Here is a 23,029-nt window from a genome sequence, read left to right as displayed (position 1 = left end):
TAAAAGAAGGTCTTACATATTTCCAGTAACTTGCTATTATAGCTATATAAAGTTTCAAGTGATTATTACCAAAAAGTCTATCAGTTGTTTCAAACATAAAACTTTATATAGGAAAGGTAAGTTTATGGAAACAAACTCAAATTTTTTCATAAAAAGCAATAAATGATTTTATGTGGAATTTTATGCACAGTTAATAATCATTTTGAATATTTTCCCGCTTTTTTATCACATTAATTTAATACAAAAAATAGTTAAAATTTCAACAGGGCTCCAAGGAGTCTTATCATTTTCTCTGTGCCTTGACTCTGAAAGGTTCTGGGAAGCACCTTCCAACAGGGATTTTTAGTGATTCACATGCATGCCAGATTCTCCCAAGAGCTGGGCATTCTGCCTTTGCTGCTAACTGAGATCCACATGCAGATCACTCAGCCTCAAAAACATCATTCCAATTTGAACATACAATAAAACATCTCAGGATTCCATCAAATGGGACCCCCATGTAATGTTTTAAGCTCCACTACCTATTAGACTGAAAAAGGGATTCCAGAGAGGTACAGTTCCTGCAAAGTTCACGGATCCTGACAACTGCCTGCAAGAAATGGGTCACTCAGGTGTCTTCAACAGTTTCCTTTAATAAGTCAGAAACTTCCTTCTTCCTACTTCTGCTGCGGGGAAACTGGCTTGTCTGGAGTAACTATCCATCCCAATTCGAAATCCCTTTGCTTTCCCCGGAGCGCCCACCGCACCAGGGTCTTCAGGCTTTGCTGCATAAATTTCCCTAAGGCGGCAGTAGCTGTGACTGTGGCCTGTGGGCTCCACGCCACCGATTCAGACTTCTTTGTAGGTGTCCCAGGAGGCAGATAAGGCCAGTGGCCAGTAGCGCATCAAGGCGGGTCCGGGCTCCTTCAGTATCCCGTTCCCGCTTCAGGTTCTGTGCCCCAGGACCTGCAGGTGATCGAGACTACACCTGTGGCTCCAGGAGCCGCCTGCCACCCGCCCCTCCCCCAACCTCTGCTGGAGGTGTTTATCTTTGCCATTGCTTCTGGCTCTTTCTCTTTCACTTTTCTTTTTGCCAGAGTTGGGACTCCCCGATTGGAAGGCGGCGGGGGAAATCACAGCTGACTCGCACGCTCGCTGCCGTCGAAGCCCCTAGCCCTGTCCTTGGTACGTGGCGCTGGCTGCAAGGAGACCACCCTGCATCCAGGTGTCCATGGAGGTATGAGCTCAGCTTCTCCGCTTTGGGAATGGAGATGGTGTTGCTTGAAAACGCGGTGGAATTTTCCCCGAAAGCCTACGCCCCGGGCCCCTCCCAGCTGCGGCTCAACTCACATTTCTCCTCCACCAGCCGCAGCCGGGCCGCCCCGCCCCCTTAACGGGGACTTCAGTTTTCGGTTGCACGACGTGCAGACGGTTTTTCCCCTCCTGACCCTTTATTTCTCCCGTGGGTTCGCCTGCCCGTACGCCTGCTTCCGGAGGAGCGCATTTTCGCGTCCCTTTGCGCCTTGCGTGCGTCTCCCCGGTGCGCTCCAATCTTGCCGTTCCCGGCGGCGGGCAAGCAGTGACAGCGCCCGGCCCCTGCGCACCACCTACTCTGCCAAGGCTGGCGGAGGGTGTCTGGCTGTCCCAGCCACGCAGCGGGTTTCCAAGAAGACGCGCTCCCGCAGCACTGATTCTTCCTGAACCTACTCCACCATAGAAAGGTTAAGAAAGGTACCGCCGCTCTCTGCTTGCTCTCTGTCGCCCCAAGACCCTTGCTCTTCATGCGTGCGCGCCTCTCTCACTACCTTTGCAAAATCAAATTACATTCGTCTTTGATCAGGTTATGTCTTCTAGGGAGAGAATTATGCAGGAATGATCATTGCTTTGGCACTCAGGCCTGGCGCTGTGTTCGCGCCAAATCTGCACAAGTCGCTTGTCTCTCAGAAAAGCAGTATTTGGAATGAAGGAAAAAGAAAAAAAGAAAGAAAGAAAAAGAAAAAAAGAAAGGAAAAAGAAACTTACAAGAAATTTGAGAGAATGGTATTGAAATAAAACCCTTATTCAAGAGGCTTTAAGTAAATAGCTAATTAATTTTTTCAAGCTTTATTGAAGCTCCATTATTACAAGAATTTACAGTTCACTTGGATTAAATTTTTGTGATTCTATGCACTTAAAATTTGCTAATGTGTCAAGCAAAATAGTTCTTCATTGATGCTTATAAATGAAGTAGATTGTTAAACAGAATGAGTCACAAGTTAAAACTAGAAGCAAAAGTGGCTGTCACTAGCAATTTCCCATTAGGTGTTTCTAAACTATTTTGTAATATTATGATACTGGATAATGGCCACTTCTTGCAGTTGTGGTCACTCTCATCTTTCAGTTTATGGAATGAGACTCAACTGAGCTGGCTGAACTCTTGTGTTAGGATTATGGAATAAATAGATCAGGATGGTTATTACACATCTTACTATGCAGAAGCTGTAAGGTGGACCATTCTGTTGAAATCATCAACATAAAATACACATTAAAATTTAAACTTCTGTCATTTTCTTATAAAGTAGTGCATTGGACATGGTAGAGGGAGGAGGTGCAACAGAAGAAATATCAAGATATGTAAAGGACTGAACACAAAGCAATAGTCATTTTAGGGTTTTAAAGTAAGGAAAAAGCTGAAGTTTTAGTGTCAGAAAATTCTTAGGGTTTATTAGGATTCTTTGTGTCATGTCCTTATATTTTTCTTTTTCTCCTTCTGAGGTTCATTCAGACTCATGATCTGCTTTGCAGCAGTGACTAAGAAGGGTTAGATTGGCCCTAGATACAGAATCTCAGATGGGTAGGGTGTTTCCATGATTTTGATGTCATTGCTCTCTGCTAATTTAAAGGAGCAACTCCAGTGTTTGACTTGATGTTCTCATTAGAATTTACCTGCAGATTACTGGTAAGCTTAAGAAAAATAATATGATACTTTTTGTTTAAATCCCTGAAATTAGTATAGCAGAAAGCCATCAACTAGTACTAGTAAGAATTAATATTGTCAATGAATGTATTTTTTAAAACTGCTTTGGAGGATGGAGAAAAAAGATGGTTTTAAGTTTATTGGAAGTAGAAGAGTTTAACATCCGGAGCTTCCCCGTCTCAGGTTTGCTGCCTCTGGTAGGTTACAGGAAGTCTGTAAAAGAAGTGGCATGCTGTGTAGATGTAGATTTTCTTCAGGAGAATACCCCATAATTCTAATCAGCTTTTAAAATGGATCTTTGATACAAAAAGTTTACAAAACTTTTAGAATTTAGAAGATTGTCCTTCCACCCATTTCTCTGAGTGTTTTCTTTTCTTTCTTTTTCTTTTTTTGTTTATTGTGTAACTACTCTTCTGAAGGTTAGTTAGTGATAGATAATACAGAGTACTGTCTACAGATCCACAAGTTGCATTTTGGACAATAATAGGATTAACAGCCAACACCTGTTGAGTTCTTACTAATGTATCAAACATTGTTCTAAGTAAGTATGTTTTGGTTTTTGTATTTTGGCAGTGCTGGAAAATTTAACCAGGACATCCAGCATGGTAGGCAAGTCCTCTACCACTAAGCAATGCCCAGCCCCCTAAGTATGCATTTTAAAAACCATCCTGATATATTTTCGTGGTGCAAACTATATTTTGTAGCTTATGAAATTATAGAGTAAATAACTTTCCTAAGGGGATAGGCTTAGAAAGTGGAATTCTAATTCACATAGGTTTAACCCATTTTGTCTCATTATCCCACATGTGGAAAACCTATAAAAAACTTAAATATGATAATAATATGATTACAAAATGATAAAAATATAATTATAATAGTTATGATATAATAACATAAATTCATGTTAATTTATATATGAGCTCTAGGTTATGATTTCCAATTTATTTTAATATTTTGTTGAAATATTTGCAGGATCGAATACTTGAGACCTACTAGGTTAAGAAAGCATGCATTTATTCAAGGATACTATTATTTCCTACATAATATTCCTCACTCAAATATTTCCTACAGTTTGACAGTGACAATCATATTTCATTTTGAGGAAATGTTATAGTGTTAGAATGTAGATTTTAAAGTAATGTTTGTATGACACTTATATAATTGACATCAATAAGTACATATTTAACAATTCTCTTTATCCAAATAATATTCATATAAGTATATCTATGTTTAGTTCCCTGGGGAAATATCTTTTATGTTCCCTGAATGAAAACACTTGTCCAATTCGTATCAGTTTTAACTGATAAAAGAATAACAGTAGGCAAATTTGGATTGATCGATATATCTATATCCACCTATTTACTTATCCATCGGTCCAGGTAGAAGGGCCAGGACTCATGAAGGGATCAGGAAACCCCCTTTTCAGAAGGCCTTATGATAGAAAAGCTGGGAAGAAGCCAACTTCTTTCTTTAGCTATACATTCATTCTTAGATTTACTTACCCGGTGATTACAGTAATTGCATGAGACTTTAGAGATTGAACATTGCTTAAATGCTTGCTGCTAGTCTTTTAAATTGATTGGATGGAAAAATTCTATAGGGCCTTTGAGAGAAAATGTGTGGTGGTGAGTACTGGAATGTAATTAACTAAATAATTAATAACAATTTGATGGTGTATTTCACTAATGAACTATCATCAAGTGTATATACATATGTAAACATATGCATAACTGTGTATATTCTGTATGTGTGTGTGCATGTGTAATCATATGTAAGTTTGTGTGTATATATATATATATATATATGCATGTACATATCACCTGTTAAATCTGGGGACAGATAAGTGCTATTTTTCACTCTGCTTCTGGAGTATATTGAACCAGGGATAGCCCAGAAATCTTGACAGAGAGTCTGAAGTACAAATTATTGTTATTAAGAGAATCATTCCAGTAGAAACCAATGTGAATCTGGAAGTAACACAAAGGAAGTTTCACGCACCACAATGATATTTCATCTGCATGACCTCATGGACTTCTAATAATAACTGCATTTTTACCTTCATTGTACAAAAAAAATTGTACTGGTATGCAGAGTTTCACTTGGATTAGGACATAGCTAAGAAGACATTCTGCTGAGATTTATTTTGGTTACAATGTTAATACTTTTTTGTATATCACATGTTTTCTTTTCTGGGTTCTGGAAGTCAGTTGTTCAGTATAATGAAAACTATAATGCTTGTATCCTTGCCATGAAATAGATGGTGATCATCACTGGGATAATCTAATGATATTTATTACTTAGCTTTATGTTAAAAGATGTTCTTTTTTTTTTTTTAAAAAAAAGTTATTCATTGCTGGGATTAGAAATAGTAAATAAAAGGTTCTTTGAGCTCAGTTCAGTTCAACAATATTATTTGTACACATTTTACATTTGAAGGCAAGGTATTTGTATACATCTGTTTTATAGTGTTTTAGCCCATGGCAGAGATAGAGGGTTGCATATAGTCTAAATTAAAAAGGACTCAAAAGTTTGGATACAATATGTGGTTGTGTCCTCTCCAAATGTTAATGATTCTTTCAAGTCCTGATAGGTATTGGGAAAGATCAGAGGGGAAAGAAATTATTTGTCAAATGAAGGAATTGCAACTGAAAATAGTCCTAGAAGAAGAAGATATGATGATTTTAAGATTGATGGGGGAGGAAGTTATCATTGTGACACATACAAAAATGCCCAGAGAAAGCCCAGATCTCTCATAGCACTGAATTATACTTCTCCTTAATGGGAATTTTACACACATGTTTTTAAATTGAAATTTGAGAAATGAAGCAGCCCTTGCACACTGTTAGTGATGATCTCTAAAATTTTCAAATAATTATTCTTAAATTGAACATTTTTACAGTTATGGATTTTATAATATATTTTCCATTTTTTCTCCCTTACTTCCCTACAACAAAAGTAAGTCTATAAATTCAATCTTAGTCCTTTTAACTAAGGGGTTCTATTGTTAAAATTTCTTCTTGGTTATGTTGTTTTACCTATTATGAATGTACAATTAACCAAATAATCCTTTTTTTGTAAGCAATGATGAGGCATAAAACTAAAGCTATAGTGGAAATGTGAATGATAGATATAGAGATGATTGATAACATTGGTTTGATTTCAGTTAAAAGCTCTCTCTTACGTCAGTTTTTCAAGTTGCTCCTTTCTTTATGTGGCACCCTGGCAAGGCAAGCCAAAGGGTCAGATTCTGCATGGGGGAGGGATGTGTCTTTCATAAAGTGGGAAAAGAAGAAAGGGGAAGTAAGAAAGGAGAACTTGCTAGAAATCTGCTTGTCTCAGGTCCAGCAGGCATGGCATTGATAGTACGGGGGGAGTCCCACTAAGCAGTGGGTATGGGATTTGATTCCTTCAGTGCTCTGTACCCACATACCCCTGGGAAAATGCAGGACACCCCAGGGGCATGTTTTGTTCCCTTGGGAGATCTCTGATCTAGTTCAGCCTTAACCTCTTGACATCTGGATTGCCGTGGCTTACTGCACATAAAGCTAAGTACTCGGGGCCTGTAGGCAGAGGTGAAGGACCTAGTGGGACTTCTGTGGAGCCTCCTCCCTGGCTGGCAGTAGGAAATACTTTCTTCCAGGCTGTGATCACTTCTGCATCCCCCTCTCCTCTTCTAGCCTCAGCTCCAGGCACACTGCTGCAGTCTTCTACACGTACTTGCCCCTCAGTGCCAGCCTGCCAGGGTCCTGCACCAAGGGCTTATCATCTGTAGTGTCTGTGTCCTCATCCTCTGCCCGGGCAGAACTACTTTCTTCCTTTCGTGTATTTATTTGGTGCTGTCTGTATTCCCTTATAATATTTTTTTTAATGTCTGTAAATTCATTTTGATATGAGTCTGACTCTGTACTTGCATTTTAAATAAAGAAAAGATCTGTGTGCCTTGCAGAAGATTGGTCACATACATGATTTGTATTGATTCAGTGAGAGTCAGTTGGATCATTCAAAAGTTGGACAGCTAAGCTCATGAATGTGAAGGAGGGAAGAGGCATAGCAACATAGCAAAAAAACAGTGCTGGACCAATAAAATGCCGACAGTATTTTAGGAAAATTAGCTCAAGGCAGAATTTGTTGAAGGAAAAAGGCAACTTTGAGATCAGAAAACCAGATAGAAATCCATCTAGTTAATTCAGGTGTGTGATCTCATTCTCATTATCTAGTCAAGGGTTTATAGCTCTAATAATTCTTTCTCTCCATCATTTTTTTCTCTCTCTAATGGGTCTTTCCCCTTACCATATCACCAAGGTATAATTCCTCCTATTGAGCAAAAAATAGCCTTGTGTCATTTTCCTCATTTCTTTCCCCTACCATCTGGGTGTTGTGCCCCCATTTTTCAGGAGAACTTTCAAGGTTCACCATATTCTTTACCTGAGATTTTATTTTTTCTCACTCTGTCTTGAACCAGCCGGGTGGTCATCCCACGGGTGCATTGAAATCCATTTGTCAAGGACACCAAGAACCTCTCTGTTTTTAAATCTCATGGTGAGTTCTTGGCTCTCTTCCCCCATGCTCTTTCAGCAGGACCTGAGAGTTCTCCGGTGGTCCAACCCTCTTCTTTCTTTATTTTCCTTTTTCCTCACCAGCAGCCATTTCAGTCTCTTTGACTCGTTTCTCATTTACCGAGTGTGGAAATATAGGAGAGTTTGAGGGCTCTGCCCTCAGGGCTTTACTCTATGAATATACTCACTACTTTGGTGATTTCATCAATCTCATGGCGTTAATGCCTTTGTATACTGATGAGTCATAAATTTATGTCTCCAGCCATGACCTGTCCCTTGAACTCCAGACTCATATCCAAAGTCTCTCCAGAATCTCGATTAGATGTCTAATACTCATTGGATTCCTGAAGATCCTCCCTGTCTGCCTCTCCCACTGTCTTCTCCATCTTACTTGATGCTTCAGTCAGCTTTTTCACTACTGTGACTAAAAGATCTGGTCAGAACAATTTTAGGGGAGGAAAAGTTTATGTTGAGCTCACGGTTTCAGAGGTCTCAATCCACAGACAGCAGGCTCCATTCCTTGGACTTGAGTGAGGCAGAACATCATGACAGAAGAGTGTGGCAGAGGGAAGCAGCTCACATGATGAACAGAAAGCAGACAGAGAGACTCCCTTTGCAACATACAAAATATATACCCCAAAGCCACACCCCCAGTGCCTACTTCCTCAAGCTATACCCTACTTGCCTTCAGCCACCACCCAGTTGATCCCATCAGGTACTCATTCACTGATTTGTTTAAGACTCTCGCAACCCAATCATTTCTCCTCTGAACCTTGTTGCATTGTCTCACACATGAGCTTTGGGGGAATACCTCCCATCCAAACCATAAGGATTCATTCTTTAAAATGAATAGACAGTAAGTCAATCATCAATCAATAAATCAATCATGGAGTCATCTTGGACTTCTGTTTTTCTCACACCTACTTGAATCTGCCACCAAATCATTTAGCCATGCTTTTGAAATATAGCCCACCCTTGACCTTTTCTCACCACTGACATTGCTGCCACCTGGGCCCAAGCGAGTATCATTGCTCACAGTATAAATGCAAGAATTGACCTCACCAGTGCTACACTTGCTTCCCTCTGCCCGACTCCAGCCTGTCCTCAATGCAGAAGCCATATTGTTTCATTTAAATGACAGTGAATTAAAAATGACTATCATAAGAGAAAAATGGAATGTAATAACAGTTGAGAACTCAGTGGCTTAAAAACCTCATTAATTTGTTATTTATCATGATTAAGCAGTCTGGGCTACCTTTAGCTAGTTGACTCTTCTTAGGTTGTTAGGGTCAAATGTCCAAAAATGCTTCTTCATTCTCCTGTCACCTCAGCTAGAACATCTGGAAAGCTAAAGACTGGCCAGCCATTAGCCTTCCTCTGTTTGGCCTCTCTAGATGCCTAATTTACATTTGCGTGAGTTGAGTAGACTGCTTTCTACCCTTAGAGAGTTAGAAATCTTTATACTTCTTTTAGTTTAGCTGTTGATGTATTGTTTCTTGTGTTTAAATTCGTATCTCTTTAAGACATGGGGGACTTCCTTTTAATTTGAGTTTATCTCCATTTGATTAAAAACTATATATTTTATATATAATATATAATAAATATATATAATATATAATACATCAATAATATATAATAAATATATATAAATGTGTATATAATGAATATATATTATATATAATAAAAATATTATATATATATATATATATATATATATATATATATATATGTATATATATTTTGTATCTGAAATGTGGAGTCTCTCTCTGCTTCTGATCATCATATAAGCTGCTTCCCTCAGCCACACTCTTCCACCATGATGTTCTATCTCACTTCTAGCCCCAAGGAATGGAGCCTGCTATATACGGATTAGACCTCTGAAATTGTGAGCCTCCAAATAAACTTTTCCTCCCCTAAAATTGTTCTGGTCAGATCTTTTAATCATAGCAGTGAAAAGGCTGACTAAAACATTATATCTATATCTATCTCTATCCTGAAAACTCTAAACACTGGCTCCTGTTTACTTTTGCTGCAAGTGAGAATGCTATAGAAGAAGCCCTTAGGATTTTTAGGAGCCCAGTCTGACAAGATCTAAGGCAGCACTTTAAAACTTTCTAAGGTCTTACTGAAGGATCTTTTTGCTACGTGCCTACGATATGATCTTCAACCTGAGAGCACATTGTTTTAGTAAACCTTGGATTTGACCTCTCTTCTATGACTACTTCTCTCTTTGAATATCTTTTGCTGCCTAGAAAAGCAAGAATTAGTTTTATTTTCTCAGCCAGCAAATCTTGGGTTGAGCTATTTCCTCTAAATTTGGCTTGAACACCGAGTTATATTTCTCTTCCTGCACTTACTCATGGTGCGCCGAATGAAACCTATTGTCACTTTCAGAAGCACATTCTTTTTTTCTTCTCTATTATTATAGGCCACGGTGCTGCCAATGTCCTGTCACACTATGACATGAGTTGTTCCCTCTCCAGCCTCTAATGACAATTTCCCTGCTGACTTTCTAGCCCTTAGTGACAGTGTCCTTGATTCTCTTCAGATTGTTCACCTGCCACCTAGTTTCGTATCAGTTTCTGGTACAGTTATTAATTTTTAAACTACCCCCAAACCTACTGGTGTATGATAAGAACTATTTTATTTTCTCAGAGTAAAAATGTGGACAGGACGCAGTGGTGATGGTTTGATGTTACTCCACAATGTCTGTGGTCCCAGAAGTTAGGACTCAGTGGACCTTGGTTCACTTTTATGGGATCCCAAGTCTGGTTGTTGACTGGGTTCTCCTCCATGGTTTTCCATGTGGCTGGCTTGAGCTTCCTCATAGCATGAACCTCTCATGGCTGTCAGACTCCTTGCCTAACATTCATTTTCTATAAGAGAGAAAGTGGGAACTGCAGGCTTTTCAGGCCTGGGAGTTGAATTTCACAGACTACCACGTTTATCTCATTCTTTTGGGAAAAACAAGTCAGAAGACCATCCTCTGTTCAAGAGGACAAGACACAGATTCCACCTTTTAATGGACAGCACGTCATGCAGGTTCATGATGGGAAGGCATCGATGTATGGTAGCTACTTTTGAGAGATAATCTGCCAAAAATGTGATCTTGTTAAAACATTAACCAGGTTTTATCTCCTCCCCTTTATTCAGAACTATCCATTGTCTTTTCATCTCATTCCAGCAAAAGCCAAATTCTGTTATTTTTCTATTTCTGTTATAAAAATAACTGATATGTGATCAATATGTCCCTAAGTGATTTGTAGCCATCATCTCATCCACTGTCTTTCCCAGAGCACTAATTCAGTCACCCTGGTGGCTCTTCTATTCTTCAGTCATAATGTCAAGTTCTTGTGTACAAGTCTTTGAACTTGATCTTCCTTCGGCCTAGAATGTTCATTTCTCAGATATGACCCACTCTTCTTACCTCCTTAAAGGCCTGGCTTCAATATCTCCTTTGCAATGAAGCTTTTCCTGACTGGTGAACTTCAGATCGCCCTCAGAGCTTCTCCGAACACCTGGCACTATCTTGTTACCATGGTGAAGGGTCTCACCTCCTGGTGCTCCACAGAAATTTGGGAGAAAGGCTGGAAAGGAAGTAGCTTTATTTAAAACCAGGTTTGAAGAAGAGAGAGAACTTTCTGTCTCAAATTTCCACCTTTTGAGAGGAGATGAGGCTTTCAGAAGCTTTCAGAAGAGAAGGGGAGGCACAGTGGAACAAAAGTCAGGAAAAAGAGTTTAACTAGACTTGACTCAAAGTGAGTTACCTGTGATACGTGGCTGTTAGAAAATTCTCTCCAGCATATTCTGTATGGTCTGGATCGGGAAGGGAAATGAACTTTCCTGAGGGCCTAATTTGGCCCAGGCTATTGATAGAATCCTCATATTTATCATTAGGAGTAAGAGTTTTTAGCACTGAAACAAATATGCACAGAAAACAAAATCAGAGCTGTTTAATATTGCATGCCAGTTTTATTTAGAGTTGATAATTTTATTATCACAAAGTAAGTGCTTCAACAAATGAAAGGAAATTGAAACAAGGCACACCTATTTTCTCTAAATTAGTTCAAATGGAAGTCCTTTCATTTTCTTAATTCCATTTACCAAGTATTTTGAAAAAAAAAAAAAAACCACAATTATTTCAATAGTACAAAAATGATAAGGGAAATTTTATAAAACTGGAAGTATTAGTAGCACATAAATTAGTGTCTCTTCTCTTAAGAATGCAAGATAGGGCTGGGGCTATAGTTTAGTGGTAGAGTGCCTGCCTGCACATGTGAGATACTGGGTTCCATCCTCAGCACCACATAAAAATAAATAAAGATATTGTGTCTAACTATAACTAAAAAATATTTTAAAAAACGAAGGCAAGATAACAGATATGTAGCCCTAACGGCATTATTATATCACTTCAGAATTTACCATAACCCCAAATCAGAGTAAAAAAAAAAAAAATCTGTATTTTATATCTTTAGACTTTACTCCTGAAAAGCAAGATCCTAGTTTATTGTATGCCTAGGACCTCTAAACTTTGAGACATGGTTTTGTTGGTGGCTTATTTGACTTGATAGTAAGGCATATATCTTATAAAGCCTGAGTTCTCTTAATTCAAGCCATGTTATTCTCAGTCACTGCAATTTATAAACACAGCTTCCAGGACATGTTTTTTTTTTTTTTTTTCCAGTCCAGGAAGGCTGACAGTGGACAAAGTTCTACTATGTAATAGCAGACATATACTGATCATTTTCTCTGTACATGACTCTCTACTATGTGCTGGATGGGATACAAACAAGGAGCCATAATAATCTCCAGGAATTTATTATCTAGTAGAGCAATTCATATTTGTATGGAAAGAGTTGCATAGTCCGTGTGTTGAAGGGCTGCCTGACCTTTAAGTACACCATGCTTGCTTGCATAGCTGGATATCTGGGTATGCTGCCTTATACGGAGTACACTATTTCATCCAATGCCTCTTCCTCCTGGCTCTTTTTAGCTGGTGCAAAGGTCTCCAGTAATACTTCCTCTGAAAATATTTCCCTAAACCTCTAAGCCTGGGTTAGGCATTTTCCATTCTTAACCTCATTGAGTAAATATTTGTGTAGTGAACATTTGTTGCCATCCAAAATGCTGAGAATTTTCACATGTTTAATCCTCCCAATTCTTGAGGCACTTTCTTCCTACTTTCCAGATGAGCAAACTGAAGCATCAAGAAGTGAGGTGACTTGCAGGGAGCTGATAGCTAGGAAGTGGTAGAACTGAATGTGCACTGGAGTTGGTCTCTAGAGCCTGTGTTCTCCACAGGGAGGATACAACGAAAGATTGAATGAGAGGAGATCCAGTTACCATTATTTGTAGACTCAAGCCATATGAATAACCAAGGTTTTCAGATAGAAGATCAAGAAAATTAGTGACACTTTGCAATACTAGATAGAATTATTAGGACTGGCAGTATAGTTCAGTGGTAGAGTGCTTGCCTAGCATATGTGAGAGACCTTGGGTTTGATTCTCAACACTGCCAGAAAAAATATTAGAATTCTAAATAAGATATTAGCTGGTATAACAACAGTAAAACAAACAAACCATGTAACCTACCCCAGCAGGAACACACACACTACAGTAAAATACTTGAGGATTGTATAGATAGCTCAATATCAGAAAATTTATCAGTATAATCTTGTGATATGGAAAAAAATAATATCAAACTGTTAGAAGAATAAGAATAGATGGGATCTTCCAAAAGTGGATACAGTATATCTATGAAAAGCCTGTACTGAAAATCGAATGTAATTCAAAAACTTGAAAAACATTTCCTTTAATTTGAGAGATAGGGAGGATACCAGTGTTGGTATGATATTCCCTTAGAGTACTAAAGACAGAGATAATGATAGCAGCACATTTTTATTGAGCACTTAACTATATGTCAAGCAGGACAGTAAGCATGAGTGTGGCTTAGCTATTGGTGAGAACAGCATGAATGGTCCATCTTCCCACTCCTCCAGAGAAGAAGGATAAGAATTGAACTACAGTGAGTCAGGGTTGAAAAGAATTGTTCAGAGCAATTGCAGGTGGAATATTTGTTTTTCTGACCCAGAAAGCAGCTATTTGGAAATCAGTGGTGGGGAGCCACTTGAATTTTAGACATGTTTTGCTGGTGGTAATGATGATGTCAAAAGTTAGCTCTTAGATATGAGATGAAAAAAAGCTCAAAACTCACTAATAACTGCCTTTTAAATATTATCAATTTATGTGAATTTCAAGTACAAAACATTGTAATACGGGCTGTAGATTAAACTCAGATTACAATGTATAGACTCTATCTATACATTAGACTCATCCTGAAATTGCAGTTAATACAGAGAAGTGGCATAATCCATATGTATTTTTGGTGCGTCTGCTAACTGAATGAATTCCTGGTGTAGAATTAAAATGGGAATCCAAAACACAAATGGTGACCCGAAATGCATTGTTAAAATTTAACCCCTTTGTGTAAAAAATCTAGGCAAAAAATTCATTTAATTTTTTTTTTTTTTTCTCTTCTGAAAGTAAGATGATTAGAAAGGAGAAATTCCCCCTCAGGTGTTAAACCATCCTTGGTGGTTCTAAGGATTTGCATAACAATTCAATATCTTCTAAGATTATCAACTATACCTTTATAGATGTTACTTAGGCACTGGATTGAACTTTAGTCACTTCCAATCCAATTTCATTTTGAAGATAAGATAACTGAGGTTTAGATATATGAGGTACTTCACTTATGGTGAATCTCTCTTTGGATGTGTTGTGGGAAAGTGATGTGCTTCCTACAAGGGCCACCATTTTTTTCTATTCTGTTCATCTTTAAAATGTTACAGTTTCCAATACTGTAGTTCATGTAACACTGAGACTGAAGAAGGCTCCCTGGCAGAATTTGGAATCTTGCTAATCTTAACCATGGAACAGACCTGGAGCTTAGAAGCTGCAAATGACAATCTCTTTAGAGCAATAGCTTGGAAACTATTAGTTAAATAATATTTAATTAAGGTCAGTGAGGAGGGATAAAGTACTGTTTCCTATCATGGAAACGGGCATTCTTTGAGCTCTGTCTAGATGAGTATACATAGCCCTGGTGGAGAGGAAAGAACTACAGTGTGTGATCAGGGTGGACGAGTTCTCTGAACTAGCCATGTGAATCACACTAGAGGTCAGGAGTTCAAACTCTCTGCCAACTGTCAGATGAACTTTATTAACAGAGTCAGCCTATGCTGAGCAGTTTTGTGAGCACCACTGCTTTGCTAGGTAGCCTTGAGAAGTTTAGTCTGCTTGTCAGGAAGGAGCCCGGGAAGCAGGGCTTTAGAAATAAGATACTTGGGACTACTGCAGCAAATTGGTGGCTGCTCTGTTGTTCCAGAGATCCCATGTTTAGTGTAAATGACTTGATAGATTTCATAAAAAGCCAAGTACTGGGAATGGGAAATGCCAGAGGTCTAATTGGCAAGAATAATTAAAGGTTAGAAGAATGGCTGCCAGTGTTAGTCAGACTGCCTGAGGACAGGGTAGGATTATGTGGTCTCCAGTGCATCTGGGTTTAATACAAGATCAACCTTGCTCTAAATCATTTTACTTAATTGGTAAGTGTTATTCCTGACATTCGCGGTAATCGTGCTTCTTTGCTGCTGTAGGGAATTAGTGAGAAGCAATAGAAATGTTTGAATCCAGTTATTCGCCAGCAGGAGATGTGCTGTACCATTAAACTGTTGTTTTCATTGATAGGTTAGTATCAGCAGGTAATAGGAAATGTGCATCATTGCAAATTATCCTGTGGTATTTCCTGCTACAGCAGATGATGTACATCTTCCACTTCAGCAATGAGCAGTCCTGTAGAGATTGGTGTCATTAGGGTTGTTATAAATCACAGCGTGCATTTTAATAGTTAAACAGTTATCTAGAGTGGCAGTTCTGGAGTATTGTTAGGTAATGACTGGCTGATTTTAATGGTGAAGAAGAAGTTTTATATGGATCTTTTTATATAAGTGCCTGAAGAAGCCGAAAGACATTTTAAATGCTTATCTGGGAACTTTTTGTCTTTCTTTTTTAGGCTCATTTATCTTTAACTGCAAATACATGAAGCTCAGAAGCCCATCAAAATAGCTTTCCATATGTATAGGTAGAGTTTAAGGTCATGATATATACGTATAATCATTTCTATCATAAGCAGAATAAGGAATAAGGAAGCCAAAACTGGCCACTTCTAAATTCAGGCATACCTAAGTAAACAAGGTTTGGCTTGGCCTTTGGAATGAGAGGAAGACACTTCTTTAGTCTTAAGGGGCTAAAGCTATAAGGCTTCTTTCCCCTCTCTTTCTCTTCTTTTCTTTTAGTCAGGTTTTTCATTGCTGTGACAAAAAAATCCAACAAGAACAATTTTAGAGGAGGAAAAGTTCATTTGGGGACTCACAGTTTCAGAGGTCTCAGTCCATAGACAGCCATCTCCATTCCTGGGGGCCCTAGGGGAGGCAGAAGATCATGGCAGAAGAGCGTGGAAGAGGGGAAACAGCTCAGGACATTACACCAGAAAGGAGAGAGAGAGAGAGAGAGAGAGAGAGAGAGAGAGAGAGAGAGAGAGAGAGAGAGAGAAGAGAGGTGGGGAGAGGGAGGCAGAGAGATCCATTGAACAAAGACAAAATATAAATCCAAAAGGTATGTGCCAGGGACTCACCTTCTCCAGCCACAACCTACCTGCCTCCAGTGACCATCCCTATCAGCAGATTAATGTGCTGATTAGGTGAAGGGTCTCCTAACCCCATCATTTCACTTCTGGATGTCCTGAAATTGGCCCACACATGAGCTTTGGGGGAACACCTGATATCTAAACCACCTTTTTATGATTCCTTTATCATGGTTCTCCTGCCGTTGTTCTTACACCATTATGGTCTTTATGTTCTTCAAAATTGAGCTCAAATTTACCAACTACAGACCCTTCATCTTGCTGCCTCAGGAAATCCCTGCATTTCCAATTTTGCTGTATGAGTCTTGGTTTTTCATGGCACAATTAGACGCCCTTTATATTTTAGAATCCTATCCAGTGGTGTGTTTTCCCAACGAGACTGAAACCATTGCAATTTTGAAAGTATAAAAATGTTCCTAGGCTTTCATTTGATAAAAAAAAAAAAATTGCATCAGAATATCAATCAACCACATCACTAACACACATTTAGTTTACTGATGTTTCCTTATAGCAAGACTTTCCTGAGGAAGGAGTCAACGTGAGCTTTATTCATTACAAACTGAACATTAATAGCACTGAACTATGCAGATGCTAACAGCTACTTTTTCTCTTGGGTGGGATAGCCCAAGCGTGGGGGATGATGCGGCTGGTTTATAGTGCGATGCTACATTCACAATGGGGATAACTGCCCATAAAGAGTTAATTTTTGAGTGCTCATGTGTATTTAGATTTGTTTAATGAAGTTTGCATGAATGAGCTCAGTTAAACTCCACAAAGATCCTGTGAGATGGGTAATGCCATGCTTCTCAATTTATAGATACAGGAACTGAGCTCCTGAAACAATAACCTGCCCTAAATGTTACTGGTAGTAAGTGGCTAAGTCAGATTTCAAACCCAGCTTTGTCTGAGACAGAGTTCTGTTCTACACCTCTCCAGCAGAATGTTCTGCGGGAATAAAAACGAAATATTCTATCCATCTCTGTCCCACATAGTGGGCACTAAGAGTATATGGCTTTTTACCACTTGAAGTGGCTGGACTGAGGACAGGATTTTCTACTTTTAGTTTATTTTAGTTAATGATTTTCTACTTATAGTTTATTTTAGTTAGTTTACTTTTAAATTTAAAAGCTACATGGGTTAGTAGCTACTGTACTTGTTAACACAGCTCTGGATACTTTTTAAATATTGACGAATATGAGCCAATAAAAGAGAAACCATATCAGAAAAATATATTTATAGAAGATACTATTCTTTATCCATTTCTAGAATTTTCCTGTTTCGAAAAAAGAGTGTCTTAAATTTGTTGCTGTATTAGAAGCATAGGATTTTATTTCTTTAAAAAGTTACTTGCTGCCTCCTTTGGTTGAGACATTGCTAGATTTTGGGCATTCTAAATGAAATAAGTTATGGTTTTGAACTTTATGGAGCTCACCCATTTAGTAACTTCATAAATGATATAATTTTTTCAGAGTCTTTCCTATGCAATTAATAAAGTGTTTCAATCTCTAATGTCTAATATTTTGTCATGTTTTTCTGTTAATTTTTAATGTTGTATTTTGAATATATCAATTGATATAAATTCACAGGTTCTAAACTTCAAAATGTATAAAGTGCTTTCCAGTTCCCTTCTATAGATACAACCAGTACTGTCATTTTCTAGTGTATGCCTTTACAAATACTTTTGTGCACATGTGAAAAAAATGCACATATATATTTACTTCTTCCCTTTTCAAAAAGTATAAACTGTTGAAGAAACTTGCTATTTTCACTTAAAATATACCTTGGAGTTTTTCATACTAGTATTTAAATAACTTCTCATCCTTTTATATGACTGTATAATATTCCAATGCATCATAATTCACTTAGTAATGTCTTATTGATGAAAATTTAGAATGTTTCCATTATTTTTCTATTATAGGAAATATTGATATGAGTAACTTCAATGATTAGATTCAAAAGTCATCCCGAGTGGACTGCATTCATGTTTCCCAGAGCATATTTTAGAGACCATAAGTCTCATAAAATGTTGAATATAAAAAAAAAATTCTATGACTAAGTAACTAGGTAACTTTAGTTATTTGTTGGTGGTTCATCATGCACATTGTCAAATTAGAAGAAGTTCTGTGATAATCTGTTTTGATTTGATACAGGTACATTCCAATCTTACATTTTTTCGAAGATGGAATACACTACATTTGTAGGTTGGGATTTCTAGGGAGCAGATGCTGGGGTAGAGATATGCATTTTATGTGCAGTCTGCATGCAGTGCATGTTCTCAACTCCTAGTGGGACTGGGGCAGATAGAAACAAGGTAGGCAGGAGTGACATTGTAATACAGTTGCAGTAGAGGATTCAGCAGATCTGGTGAGGAAGGCTGTGGAGCTAGGAAGCCCCATCAGAGGTAGTCCAACCCTGAAGAAGAAGGTCAGGTTCTTCCAGGGGAAGGTCATGACCTTGTACTAGATACCTTCTTTGATGACAGCATTTCTGGGGAGGGACTCAGCTATGCGCTGTCAGCTGGCAAAATGAGTGCCTTCTTGTTTACTACAACTCTAAGTTTTAAGTAAATGTTTATTTGTTATTTACTACATGGTCTTATTGATTAGAGCAAGTCACTAGGTCACTTTGGAAACCAGTTTCTTGCTCTCTGAAATATGGATGCTGAACTGAAAATTTTTTGAAACATCTAACATCCTCTTTTTCTAGTTCCATTGTATTGATTACGTTCAAGGTCAGAGATAAATTTTCCTAAATACGTGATTGGCCACATCAAGGTCAACTATGTGTGTAGGTCAACCTTAAGCTTTCATACTACTGCTGTGCAATTATGGAGAAAGTGCATTTTTATAGGGCTTTCAGGTGCATGCCACCTAAATTTGGGAAGCCTCTTAGGGGCAAAATATGGCCTAGGAGATGTGTATTAGTAATCTTTGGTCACTGTGACCAAAACACTTGACACAAAAAACGTGGAGGAGGAAAGATTTGTTTTAGATCATGGTTTCCAAATTTTTTTGTCTATGATGTGCTGACTCCCAGGCAGAAACATCCTGGTGGGCAAGAGAGAGGAAAGCTTCTCAGCTCATTGCAACAGAAAGGAGAGAGAGAGAGAGAGAGAGAGAGAGAGAGAGAACATGTGGGTGTGCACAAGGAAAGAGAATGAGAGAGTACACAGAAGGAGATGGGGAGAAGAAATACCTTCCTAGGGCACAACCTCAGTGATCTACTTCCTCCAAGTAGCCCCCACCCCCTAAAATGTCCACCGCCTCCCGAAATACCATCAAATTATTTCATCCTCACTGGATCAATCCACCAATGAAGACGGGGTCCTCATGACTCACTTTCCAAAAACCTCACCTCTGAGTATTGCAGCATTGGGGAAAAGGCCTTCAACACACAGGGAGACACTCCATATCCAAACCGTACCAAGCTGAGTAGGAGGGGTGTTTTTGTTTTTTAAATATGTTAGTTACAAGTTATTAGGTATTCACTGAAGTAGCTGGCCCGCGGTTTTCCTAGGAATATTATCTCATATTGGTAATAGTTGAGTAATCAGACTGCAGTCAGCAGAGAGATGACTGTGTGCCTGCCCCTTTTGTCTGTATAAACAGTGTCTTCGTATCACTGCATCAGTCTGGGAAATATTTATCCCATACACTGGTCTCCCTTAGGTTGCAGCATGAACCCCACCCCACAACCCTAAAAAAAAATAAAACCCTGTTTGGGATGGTTTTGTTTTGCCTGTTCATTACTTCTATCTTGAGCTGAACAGGCTGAGATGGTTGCATGAAGAGCTGCTAGTGCTAAGAGCACCTAGCAGCGGAGATCTACTGAGTAGTTCCAAAGAATTGCCGAGAGCCTCTGACTTCTGAAGGCAAGTGGGAGAGCTGCTAACATGAGAGGGAGAGCTGCAGCACTTAAAGCTCAGAGATACTAACCCTAAGGTAGCTTCACTTTGTCGTTTTGAATGAATTGAGCAATTGAAATCTCAGCTGGTTGGCAGTAAGGCTAGCTGTGTTATCATATGTCTGCTAATTGCAGACTTTCTGCACTGCTGTTCCCTGCATGGGTGCTCTTCAGATTGGAGTGGAGATAATGCAGTTGACTACAGTGTGGGTAGAAGCGTCCAGAGCAGTACAGGGCAGAGGCATCTAGAGCATTCCTGGCAAAAGTGAAGGTATTTGACAGCGATTGTGATAGCCATGGGCAGTTGTAATGGCAATCACAAAAGCAGTGGTGGCTAGAACAGGGCTTTTGGAACAGGTTCATGGAGACAGCCCAACTGGACTACTGAAGCAGTGGCAGTCTAGTCAGCGACCTTTATGACAGCTGTAGGAGCAGCGATGGAATCAGTGATGTCTGTGGCAACTGCAGAAGTGTTGGCCCTGTAGCACCAGCCGAGGCTCCCAGTGGAGCTGCAGGAGTGGCAGCAAGAGTGATCGCTACTCAGCGGAACATGGGACTGCCAGGATGACAGCAGTGGTCCCCGTCCAGCCTGATGTCATCCTGGCTGTTGCTATCACCCTGGCTAGACTGGCCGTCTGGCTACAGTACCTGGGTATAGGGGAGGGACATGATGGATATCAGTTGATCCACCAGACACAATGATACCCATTCCTACCACCCTCAAGCTGCTTTGGCTGTTTGAAATGAACAGAAAGGTAGAAAAGCATCCCTTTGAGAGAGTTGGGTCTTCCTATTGGTCTCATCCTGAGCTGATGTGATGCCCAACTAGGGGATGAAATGCCAGTTTGTATTAGCTGGGGCTCCCGTAACAAATTACTACAGAATGGGTGGTTTATACAAGCAACAGGAATTTGTTTCTCAGTTCTGGATGCTGGGAAGTCCAGCAATAAGATGCCAGCTGATTTGGTTTCTGGTGCGGGCTCTCTTTCCGCCTTTCAGATGGCTGCCTTCTTTCTATGTCTTCACATCAGAGACAGAGAAAGAGAGAGAAGAGAAGGAGAAGGAGGAGGAGCAGAAGGAGGAGGAGGAGGACAGGGAGGGGGAGAGGAAGAGGGAGAAAGGAGGAGGAGAAGGAAGAGGGAGGGGAGGGAGAAGAGGAGGAGAGGAAAGAGAAGCAGTCGCAAACCAGGTCTTTGGTGTCTCTTCTCATAAAAGCACTAATCCCTAAGAGCCCACTCTTCGGACCTCATCTCAGCCTCATTATTTCCACAAGATTCCATCACAAATACTATCACATTGGGGTTATCACTTCAGCATATGAATTTTGGTGGAGGCATGTAGTCACATTTCAGTCTATGACAGTTTTTTTTTTTTTTTTTTTTTAATAGGCTTATAGTCACTAACACTTCCCATCATGTCCTTGAATGGTGACTCCAGTCATTACCTCGGCTACACTTTCCTGATATTTTCGTTTTCTCTATGTGGATCAGAGATAAAGTCTCGGAGTGGGTTGATGGTGGGGGTTAGTAGTAAGTAGGAGATGTTTTCCCACCTCTGAATTAGCCTTAGAGCAGATGTCTGGACCCAGAACTCTCTTTATAACTTTGTATAACTTGATGTTTATTTGTCCTTAACATTGAGTTCTAGCCACCAATTCTAGGACAAGAATAAAATCTCATGCCAAATCTTACTGAAATCCTGTTCCTCCTCCAGGAATTCTGAGCCAGTGCAGGCAGCATTCCTTGGCCAGACAAAAGCCGCTCGCTCAGGCCACCTCCAATGTCTCATGTTCACTGAAATCTTTCCGAGTTCCTCATCTTCCTCATCTCCATGGGATCGATGGCCTCACACATTGACTTTGCATGAGACTTTCTTCATTCCCCTTTCGAAACATTCAGAGCATTTTTTTTTCTGTTCTCCACTAGTTGGTGAGCTTCTTAAGGATTAAAACCCATTATTAGAGCACCAAACAAAGATCCTTAGATAGAGGAAGTTTTGCATAAATGTTTCTTTAAATGAATAATTTGGAAGAATTCTGGCTTTCAGGTAGGCATAAAGAAGGGCTAAATTTGGATTTGCAATTATATTAAACGTTTACTGCCTCAGTAGTGATCAGAACTAAGATTGTTTAAAATTAATTATTACTCTTATTGTAAATATTCTTTATACCATAGGCCATACTGAAATTTGGCTGTTTCTTAATTTACTTTATAAAATAGAAGTTATACTGCTTTACTTTTTAAAAGTGGAATAAGTTGAAATACCATTTGTAAAAATAGGAGGCGTACTATTTTAAGGTTTTCTAATAGTACAATCCGTTAGCATATTTAAACCCCTTAAATCAAATGTACTTTGAAAAATGATATCATACATAATAGTGTTTTTTTTAAAGAGAGAGAGAGAATTTTTAATATTTATTTTTTAGTTTTCGGTGGACACAACATCTTGTTTGTATGTGGTGCTGAGGATCGAACCCGGGCTGCACGCATGCCAGGCGAGCACGCTACTGCTTGAGCCACATCCCCAGCCCCGTAATAGTGTTTTACAATTAAATATATGAATGGAGATTTATATTTCATTGTTAGAATAGATGTTCAAAACTATATTCAATATCTTCCTTAGACAGTAACATAACAGGAAGCCCACATATATCTTTGACATTTTCCTTATGCCATTTTGTGGTAGAATGAAGAACATTTTGCTAGAAAACTCTGGGAAGCATTATACTTTCTAATCAATATTAGCTTGAGTTAAATTATGGGACACTCTCAAGACTTCAGGAAAGATTCACCCAGAAAATTCAGGCTTAACTTTTGAAGTCTTCTCCATGCAAGACTTCATGTCTTTTATAGCATAATCAGGAACATAGTAAACCATTAACCTGAGGAGAAGAGGATTCAATACCTAATTTTTGATCTTTTTATTCCCACC

The 23,029-nt window shown here is 39.0% G+C and overlaps 1 protein-coding gene and 1 long non-coding RNA gene across 3 annotated transcripts in view; one reads left to right on the top strand and one right to left on the bottom strand.

The window, feature by feature from the left end:
* The first annotated feature begins 1,112 nt into the window (after positions 1-1,112).
* The window catches only part of Il15 (interleukin 15), a 73,146-nt gene continuing 51,229 nt past the window's right edge, over positions 1,113-23,029 (top strand). The window contains exon 1 of one of the 2 annotated variants that reach the window (XM_027926737.3): positions 1,113-1,216. The gene's annotated coding sequence lies outside the window, so the exon portion shown is untranslated. Of the gene's footprint in view, positions 1,217-1,369; positions 1,711-23,029 lie in introns of those variants that run through there. The other variant, XM_027926738.3, reaches the window with a different exon arrangement.
* On the bottom strand, positions 2,067-8,065 carry LOC114085547 (uncharacterized). The gene is made up of 2 exons (XR_003581492.3): positions 7,361-8,065; positions 2,067-3,148 (listed from the first exon to the last, which is right to left on the bottom strand). It is a non-coding gene; the product is annotated as an uncharacterized lncRNA (long non-coding RNA).

This window comes from Marmota flaviventris, chromosome 7, assembly GCF_047511675.1.
Source record: "Marmota flaviventris isolate mMarFla1 chromosome 7, mMarFla1.hap1, whole genome shotgun sequence".
Lineage (NCBI taxonomy): Eukaryota > Metazoa > Chordata > Mammalia > Rodentia > Sciuridae > Marmota > Marmota flaviventris.
The sequence above is the reverse complement of the archived record's forward strand: the minus strand, read 5'-3'. Positions and strand labels throughout refer to the sequence as shown.